Below are 10,256 nucleotides of genomic sequence, written 5' to 3' on the forward strand. Positions count from 1 at the left end.
ATGTTGGGATCACAGACTGAAGACACCATTTTTAAATTTTTATTTTTGGGGTTGGGGATTTAGCTCAGTGGTAGAGCGCTTGCCTAGCAAGCGCAAGGCCCTGGGTTTGGTCCTCAGCTCCAACAAAAAAATAAAATAAATTTAGTATCAGGTGCATTGGTATTGGTATTTGCCTGCATGTATGTCTGTGAGGGTGTTGGATCTCCTGGAACTGGAGTTACAGACAGTTGTGAGCTGCCATGTGGGTGCTGGGAATTGAACCTGGGTTCTTTAAACAGTCAGTGCTCTTCACCCATGAGCCATCTCTCCAGCCCCACATTAAAGATATCTTAATGGGTCAAAACTCAAGCCAAACTAAGTATGGTGGGGTGTGCCTATAGCCAGAGGAAGACAGGCCTCAGTGAGTTCAAGTCCCGTTTCATCTACATAGTAAGTTCAGACCAGCCAGGTCTTATATAGTGAGACCCTGTCTCAACAAACAAACAAACAAACAAATAAATAATAAAACTCAAACCAAATAAAAAGCCAAGGCAGACAGTTCTTCCTTGTAGTTGAAAAGCCGGGCAGCTACGATCCTTTCTAGTCTTCCTGCCTAGATTCAGCAGAGATGGGCTTCATCCCCATTCAGGAGCCTCTAAGACAGGCTCTTCTAGAATCCTTCAACAACTGCAGCTTGGTCAAGCGTAGGGCCTGGTGTTCTCCCCGACCCAATCCGAAGTGCTGCTCCTAATGTGCGGCCATAAACTGGGACTGATTTCCTTCCCCAAGCCTTCTCTCCAGCACCCTGAGTCTAACTTCATCTCTTGGCCTCATCAAGGAAAGGGAGATGCTACGTGTGGACAGAGAGACTTCTGGGTTTCTTCATGCCCCTCCTCTGCTGTGGGTGGTGGCACTCAAGGACCCAAGTGATGACAGCATCCAGCTTCATGTGAGGCCTGAAGGGCTGAGTGGCTAGCCTCTCAAGGATGAGCTCACCCTTGGAGCACTGCTCAGGCTATTGTGTCCAGGAATAGCGATCTGCTTGTCACCGGCACAAACAGGACCAGGGCAGGTATGCGGGTTCATTGTCGTGGGGGCTTGATCCCTTCCCCTCCAGCTCTACTGCACTGGCAGGATTCCTCTGGCTCCTGACTCCCCTGAAAGGAGCCAAAGCGGATACTGAGCTCAGCCCTCAAATCTGTCTCCCCAAAGGCATGCTCAATATCATTCCCTGAAGACCCTCCTGTTGCTCTGAGGAGGGCAACTCCATTGCCCATTCCATTTCCCTTCCCCAGGCAGCTCCGACCTCTGATGCTCAGGACACTCTGAGTGTCATCAGATTCTCCACCAGCCCAGGGCTAGACTAAACTCTATGGTGCATAGTTGTAATCCCAACTCTTCAGGATGCTGGGGAAGAAAGATCACAAGTTCAAGGCCTGCCTGTGTTAAAGAGTTTAAGGCCCTCCTCAAGTTATTGAGAATCTATTCTTTAATGAAAACTGAAAACCAGGGATGGCTGTAGTTTTCAAAGCCGGCCAGTGGTGGCGAACACCTTTGATCCCAGCATTGCCAGGCGGATCTCTGTGAGTTCGAGGCCAGCTTGGGCTACAGAGTGAGATCCAGTACAGGCACCAAAACTACATGGAGAAACCGTGTCTCCAAAAGAAAAAACAAAACAAAAACTAGGCATGGACTGTAGTTTGGTAGAGTACTTACCTACCTAATATACACAAAGCTCAGAGTTCATTTCCCAGCACTACAAAACATGAACATTTCCTTTTTTAGAATAAACAGGGGCCTCTTCTGTTTGAAGACTTCTGGGGCGATGTATCCCTGTTTCATCATAAGAGCTGGGGTTGGAGTTCATATATAAATTGAGATTGGATCTTCCTATGTAGTCTTCGCCAGCATGGAACTCAATATGTAGACCAGGCTGGCCTCAAACTCAGATCTACCTACCTCAGCCTCCTGAGGGCTGGGATTGAAGGTACATACTACCAGCCCTGCTTTTAATTTTTTTTAAAGTTTTAAAATTTTATATGTATGAATATTTGGTCTGTGTGTATGCATGTGTACCACGTGCATGCCTGTGGGAGCCTGAAACTGGGAATCAAACCTGGTACTCTGCAAGAATGGTCAGTTCTCTTAACTATGGAGCCAGTTCTCCAGGCCCTTAGAAATCCTTTCCTTTTATTCTATGTGAATGGATGTTTTGCCTGCATATATATATACCTGTGTACCATGTGTGTGTCCGGTGCCTGTAGAGGCCAGAAGAGGGCACTGGATCCCTTGGGACTTGAGTTACAGATATTTGTGAGCCACCATGTGAATACTGGAAATCAAACCTGAGTCCTCTGGAAAGCAGCCAGTGTCCTTAAGCCCTGAGCCATCTCTCTAGAACCAGTATGGGAGGTCTGTAGAGTCCATTATCTGTATAGTTAATAACTAACGGGAAGACCTTGGATATGCAACTCAGTCTTATTTATAGTTCATCGATTTCTTCGCCTGCAAGATGGTCACTGTGGGGCTGGGTATGTAGCTTAATTGACAGAGTGTCAGCTTAGCATGTGGGAAGATGAGTATCACACAAACAGGGAACGTTGGCACATGCCTATAATACCACCCCTTGAGAAGAAGATGCAAGAGGATCAGGAGCCCAAAGTCATCCCTCCTTACATTGAGTCCATCCTGTGCTACATGAGACTCTGTCTCAAAAGAGGGGAGAGTTTGGATGGAGAAGGGGACTGGTAAGATAACTCAGCTGATAAAGGCACTTGCCTCCAAGTCTGATGACTTGAATTTGGTTCTTAGGTGCCACATGGTGGGACAAGAGAATGGACTCTAAAAAACTGAACTCAAGCAGAGTGGTGGTGCACAGCTTTAATCCCAGCACTTGGGAGGCAGAGGCAGGCAGATCTTTGAGACCTACCTGGTCTACAGAGTGAGTTCCAGGACAACCAGGGCTACACCGAGAAACCCTGTCTCAGGGGAAAAAAGAAAGAAAGAGAATAGAGAAAAAGAGAAACTGAAAACTGACCTCTGACCTCCACATAAATACCAGGGCATGCATGTGCACACACACATACACACAAAACTCATACACATAAATGTAGTAGGTAGCCATCCCAGCCTTGGCCTGGAAGTTCCAACCCCCATTGAGGCTTCGGTAATGGTCACGCCCACAAGGCGGGGCTGAGAGAGGACGCTGAAGACCCAGGATCAAGAGGAGAGGCTTCTCTTGGTTCGGGGCTCTGGATGCTGAAGGTAGACCCAGCAGAGTTCTCCAGAGAACACCGCCGGACTGCGCCACACCTTTCCCAGACCCTGCAACCTATCCCATTTGTAAGCTACCCCACAAAATAAACCTCCTTTTTAACTATGTGGAGTGGCCTTAATAATTTCACCAATACACAAATACATAAATAAGGAAAGATGGTGACTGTACTATGTCTGCTGTTCTACATTGCTGTTGGAGAAGGTAAGAGTGACCAGAACACCACTTAGAATTGGCAAATCCAGCAAGGAAGGCTTGCTCACTTTTTCCCTCTCTCTCCTTTCTTTGAGGAGATCTGTGCTTTTCCAGTACTTTCCCCAAGGGAAAGGAAGAATGCCGTCTCCTTGGCCATTTGAAGCCTGGTATTCTAGTCTGTGGGGAAAGTGACCAAGAAGTAGCTATCCATAGGCAGAGATTCTGACTAACCATAGGGAAGGATTCCCAGGGGGAGCAGGTGGTACCACTCACCAACAAAAACCCAGGGAGTCTGGATGGAAGTCAATGGACACCCCCACCCCCAGGACGTTTCTGGTCTAGGCATTTGTGGGGCCATAGTGGAGGAGTCAGGGGGCTGGATCCCATGACCTCTGGATGTCCTTCCTGACTGCAGCTTTTGTATTTCAGAGCAGTCTTTCATGAACTAAGTGTGAGTCATTGCTTTCAGAGCTGACTACTCCCACTGCGGTACTCAGGGACAGAGCTGAAGCTGGCACGTCTACTTCTCCTGGGGAGGAGGACCACTGTCCCCACTCAGATGTAGGGTGGGAGTGAGAGCCAGGTGCCTGGAAGGGTAACCAGCAGTTAACAGTTGAAGGACCCCCCTCAGGAGGGGGGAGGGGATTGATGACTGCTTTTTAGGGGAGCAGAGCTGTCTGAGTGGCAGAAACACTTGGGAGACCTGAGACATGGGAGGTGGAGCCTAACCAGATCCACGTAAGGATGCGACAACATCCGGCACACCAAGAGACTCATTATTCCTGCCTGACCTTTGCCCCCTTCATGACCAGACAGAGCCTTAATGTGGGAGCAACTGTGCTTTTCTTTTTAGAATGACTGAGCCAGATTTGATTAGGTTGGAATGAGCTGGGTTAAAATAGGGGTAATAAACTGGGGTTGGGGGTCCACACTTGCAATCCCAGGACTCTGGAGGAGAAGCCGAGGCAGGAGGACTGCCCCACGTTTGACTCTAGCCTAGGTTACTGTGATGACTAACCTTTGCTGCCAGCTTGACTCACGTGGAAAGAGGGAACCTCACCTGAGGAATTGCCCTAGTAAGGTTGGCCTGTGGGCATGTCTGTACAGCATTTTTTGATTGCTGATTGGTAGGGCAGGGTCTAGCCCACCCCTGAACACATGGTCCAGGCTTAGAGAAAGAAGCTAGCTGAGCAGAAGCAGGGAGCAAGCCAGTCAGTCATGTTCCTCCATCTTCTCTACCTCAGTTCCTGCCTTGGGTGCCTTCCATGACAGGCTGTAAAGTGTAAGGTGAAATAAACCCTGTCCTCCTCAAGTTCCTTTTGGTCCTGATGTTTATCACAGGAACAAAAAGCAGACTGAAATGGTTACAGAGTGAGCTCCAGGACAGCCCAGGCTGCACAGTGAGACCTTGTCTTCATCTCCCCTCACACACAAAAAAGATAAAATAGGGGGTATTCTTTTAAGACCTTTTGTTGTTTTGAGACAGGTTTTATATTGTAGCCAGGGCTAGCTCATAACATAGCCCAGTCAGGCCCCTAACTCGTGACAATCCTCTTGTCTCATTCCCCCAGGTCCTGAGATTATAGATGTGTACCACCATGGTTGGCACATGTGTGCGCGCGCACGCGCGCGCACGCGCGCGCGCGCGCGCGCACACACACACGTTCGCATGCCAGAACAAACATGGGAGAGGTCAGAGGTCACCTTTTAGAAGTTGAGTCTCTGTTTCTCTTTCTACCACGTGGAACCTAGGGACTGAACTCAGGTCTTCAGGCTTGATAGACACTGCCGTTATCTACTAAGTCCTCTGCCCTCTCTCCACATTTTGATGAAATGAAATAAAAAGCTGGCTAGGGCTGGGCGGTGGTGGTGCACGCCTTTAATCCCAGCACTCGGGAGGCAGAGAATGGTGGAGTTCGAGGCCAGCCTGGGCTACCAAGTGAGTTCCAGGAAAGGTGCAAAGCTACACAGAGAAACCCTGTCTCGAAAAGCAAAAAAAAACAACAAACAAAAACAAAAACAAAAACAAAACCCACCAAAAAAACAAAAAAACCAAAAAAACAAAAAACAAAACAACAAACAAAAAAAGCTGGCTAAGGGAAGAACATGATCAGTGCGTATTATTGTTGTCCTTGGGAACCCTTAGCCTTGAATCTATGGTTGAGCTCTGGGATGTCTGTGAACCCCATGAAGCTGGGTAAGGTTTTTGGAACTAATAAACGTTGTCTGGGAGAAAGAACACAAAATAGAGAGTAGGTGGTCTGCCTGCCTCAGGGAGTCCAGAGCATCCCACCTGCTCCTCGGAGAATCTGAGATCCTTGAAAGACGAAGAATCACTTGGTGGGAGCCAATTGTGGTGGCACATGCCTTTAATCCCAGCATTTGAGAGGCAGAGGCAAGTAAATCTCTGCGAGTTCAAGACCAGCCTGGTCTACAGAGCGAGTTCCAGGCTAACCAGAGCTATATAGGGTGATTCTGTCTCAAAAAGGAAAAAAAATGCACTGGAGAGGATGATGGCTATGCCTCCACTTCCAGTGTTTGAGACTCCTTGATCTGAAGAATCACTTCTCACACATTTTTTTTTTCTTAAAAAATGCCCCCAGTGCAGCCCCTCTTCAAGGGACCTCTGAACCTTGTGGCCACGGACTCCGGTGAAAACAGGATCATCTGGTCTCCTACTCTAGCTTTTGAATGGGCTGTCTAAGCTGGAGGAATCCATCCTGGTTGGAGTAGAGTCTGAACTGAATCTCCCAGCTGAGGAGAAGGTTGTGCTATGTAGAGGGGACTGAGCCAGGCTAGGGCCTCACCCCAACCTCCTCTACTCCCCCCACCAGCTGGTCTGGGACCCTAGAGGCAGATACCACTGTCATGAGCTAAGGCCCATGGCAGGCAGCGGTAATTAGGATTTTATGGAAACACAGAAGGCTCTTACGCAAGGACCTGACACACTTCCCGGCTGTGGCATCTGGGACAGCCAGGTCCCCAGGGGCTGGAGGAGGGCCCCTGCCAGCCCCTGCTGCCACCAGCCTCTGGCACTTGGGATGCTGGCTCAGAACTGCCTTCCTACTGCCTGTGGCACTGTCCCTAACCCGGTGTGAGTGAGCTGTGTGGGGCCCGTTCTCCCCAGGCAGCTGACATGAGCTCCTGTATGTAATCCCTCCCATCCTTTTTCCTGCTGCCCCACACTTGCTATAACCCCAGGAGACGTGTTCTGTGTGAGGGGACATGGAGGTGGGGACATTTCCTTCTCAAGGAAGCAACCCCCTCCCTCCCAACTTCTTCTGTTTCTTTTCTCCTGAGGCTGGGGATACAGACTGATGCAGTTGTGTGGGGTCATTGTCCCAGCAGCCCTCCCCTGGGCCTGTGCTAAGATGCTACCCTGTTCACTATGCCTCTGAGCGTCTCGGACCACAGCCTTCTTTCTCCATTTCCCCCACCCACCCACAAAGCATCTGTTACCAAGGTAACAGCAATGTCATTAGTCTGGGGGTAGTGAGGGAGTAGGGTCCTGTGTAAGAGGAGAGCAAGGGGTTAGAATTTGGAGTGATGAGCACTGTGAGCCCTCTGAACCTTTGAGGATAATCTTGTGCGAAGCGGGGGTTGGCACAGACTGGGCTGGGGGCCCTCACTTCAAGCGGACCAAGAGAAAGGAGGGTGATGTGTGGGCGCAGACAGACTGTGCGTTAGGGGTGAGGGGCCTGCAGCCAACTGTGGGGGAGAAGCGTGAGCACCATAATGCTGAGATGTTGAGACAGAGGTGTGGCTTGCCTTCAACTCCTCCCTTGGGCTACCTCCCAAGCAAGGGTTCCAGGCATGGCTGGCAGAGTCTCAGCCCAGCTGCAGCATCTCAGTGCTGAGGCCAGTGGGGCTCACCCTACAACCAAGCAATGCTGGACATCTAAGCTAGGAGGTTCTACCTACCAAATGGAGAGGCCATGGTAATGGGTGATAAATTATATCATAGAGCAAATGGTGCTGAGTGACTGGAGGCCATGGTGTCTCTTTAGAGGAGCGGTGTGGGCAGTCTGTCAGGACCTTGGACAAGATGACACCTGTTTGTCCTCACTGATTGGTAGAAAATATACACTGAGTCTGGGCCTCTCCCAAGACAGTATTAGCTGACACTCTCAGGGCTCCCCGCTCCCCATAACCCCTCCCCCTTTGCCTCCTCTTCCCACATGCTGCCCTGGACGCCCATGCCCATCCAGAGGGAGTTCCCGGGTAAACAGCAGCCCCATCCAGCTCAGAAAATATGCAAATCTGGCTCTCACCATCATCTACCTGGCCACAGCAGCCAGCCACTATCCTGCATTACTCACTCCTAGGGCTCACAGCCCAGGAACAAAATGCAAATATTTTATCCCCATTTTGCAGCAGGAGAGGCTGATGCATGGCGGGTTCCCCAGGGGCTGTCATCACTGAGTCTGGTGGTTCTTTATGAATTTTTGAATGAATGAATGACTGAGAGAGTGAGTTGAGGGAGTGAGAGAGTAGATGAGTGAGGGAGTGAATGAGTGAGGGAGTGAATGAGTGAGGGAGTGAACGAGTGAGGGAGTGAACCAGTGAGGGAGTGAATGAGTGAGGGAGTGAATGAGTGTGAGAGGGAAGGAGGGAGGAAGGGAGGAAGTGTGAGTGAGCCAGTGAGTGCATGGAAAGGGCTCTCCTCTCTCTAGCCCTTCAGGCTGGCACATTGCCTAGCTTCAAAGCCCCACTTGTAATTGTCTGTCAGAGTTGGGCTTAAGGAAGTGACCCAGCAGCAGGGACTGCAACTCAAATCTTGTTTCCTCCTAACTATATGACCTTGAGCTAGCTACTTACTTCTCTGGAGCCTCAGTTTCCTCATCTGTGGAATGGGGCTTTAACTGAATAAGGAGGAAAAAAGCATCTGTCACCTGAGACAGAACATTTGAAAAGTGCTCTGAAGTCCTATGGAATGACAAAGGAGGACTCACTTATTATCCAGATAGACCCTTGCAGGATGAGTATTAAAGAAACACATACACACGCCGGGCAGTGGTGGTGCACGCCTGTAATCCCAGCACTCAGGAGTCAGAGCCAGGAAGATCTCTGTGAGTTCGAGGCCAGCCTGTTCTACAGAGCGAGATCCAGGTAAGGCACAAAGCTACACAGAGAAACCCTGTCTCGAAAAAAAAAAAAAAAAAAAAAAAAAAAAAAAAAAAAAAAAAAGAAACACACACACACACACACACACACACACACACACACACACACAATTCTTGAAAGTAGGTCTTTCTATGTAGCAGAGGCTAGCCTTAAACTGAGGATCCTTCTGCTTTCACCTCTTGAGTGTAAACCTATATATGTACACACACAGACACACACACACACACACAATTTTATGTGCATTGTCTGTGTGAGAGTGTCTGATGCTCTGGAACAAGAGTTACAGACACTTATGAGCTGACACTTAGGAACTGCCATGAACCCACAAATCTATGTTTTTAAGTGTTAATAATTCTATGATGGGGCTGGAGAGATGGCCCAGCAGTTAAGAGCACTGGCTGCTCTTTCATAGGACCAGGGTTCAATTCCCAGCATCCACATGGAAGCTCATACCTGTCTGTAACTCCAGTTCCAGGGGATCTGACACCCTCACACAGAAACAAATGTAGGCAAATGCCAATGCAAATAAATAAGTCATTTTTAAAATTTTTATGATGTACCAGGTTCTGAATACAGTGGATAAAAAGAGTACACAAAAGTGCAAGGCAGAGATGGAGGATCTCTGTGAGTTCTAGGCCAGCCTGGTTTACACACGAGTTCCAGGACAGCCAGGGCTACACAGTGGTATTCTATCCCAGAAAAATAAAAACAGCCAGCCTGTGGTGGTGGCGCATGCCTTTAATCCCAGCACTCGGGAGGCAGCGATAGGCGGATCTCTATGAGTTCGAGGCCAGCCTGGTCTACAGAGCAGGTGGTGGTGACCCTGTCACCAAAAAGAAAAAAAAGAGCTGAGGGGTGTGTGTGTGTGTGTGTTTGTGTGTGTGTGTCTAGTATCCTGCAGCACACAGGCAGGCCTTGGAGAACAGAAGCATGATGAACCAGCTGGGCTTGAGGGAGATTTAGGAGACACCGCCGCACCTGAAGCATGAACAGAGGGCCCTGTGAAGCAAAGGGGCTCTCAAAAGCAGAGGAGAGGGGTAGCCCTGAAGTAGCCATTGTGTGCACCACTACCCAGAGGCTCAGATCCACCTTCCTGGGAGGCAGGCCTTCTTCTGAGGGTGGGGCATTTGTGTGTGTGTGTGTGTGTGTGTGTGTGTGTGTGTGTGTGTGTACCTACCTACACAGGCCACAGACTGCCCTGTGGTGTTTTCTACTGTGAATGTCTGTGTGCATGCACCTGTGAGTGCAAGGTTTATACATCCCACCCGCTTTTATCCTGTCTTGATTATTTCCCCTGGAGCTCAGGGCCCAGCCCTCTGCCCCCAGTGAGGAACAGCATGCTGTGCTCAATTCCACCCCACCTGGTCCAGACAGAGCTGGCAGGTGGCAGGCACTCAGCAGCATTTCGTTAAATGAGTGGCCCCCTCAGTGTGCTCTCTCTCCCTACCTTACACATTTACTTATTTATATTTTTCATGTTTGTATTATCTGTGTGGGCCTGTGTACATCATGACCTGTTTGTGGAGGTCAGAGGACAACCTGTTCAGTTTTTTCTCTCCTTTCATCATGTAGGTTCTGGGGAATGAACTCAGTTGTCTGGCTTGGCAGCAAGCACCTTTGACCCTAATTGGGTTTTTTTTTTGTTGTTGTTTTTTGTTTTTTCTTTTTCCAAGACAGGGTTTCT

The sequence above is a fragment of the Onychomys torridus genome, chromosome 8 (assembly GCF_903995425.1).
Source record: "Onychomys torridus chromosome 8, mOncTor1.1, whole genome shotgun sequence".
Lineage (NCBI taxonomy): Eukaryota > Metazoa > Chordata > Mammalia > Rodentia > Cricetidae > Onychomys > Onychomys torridus.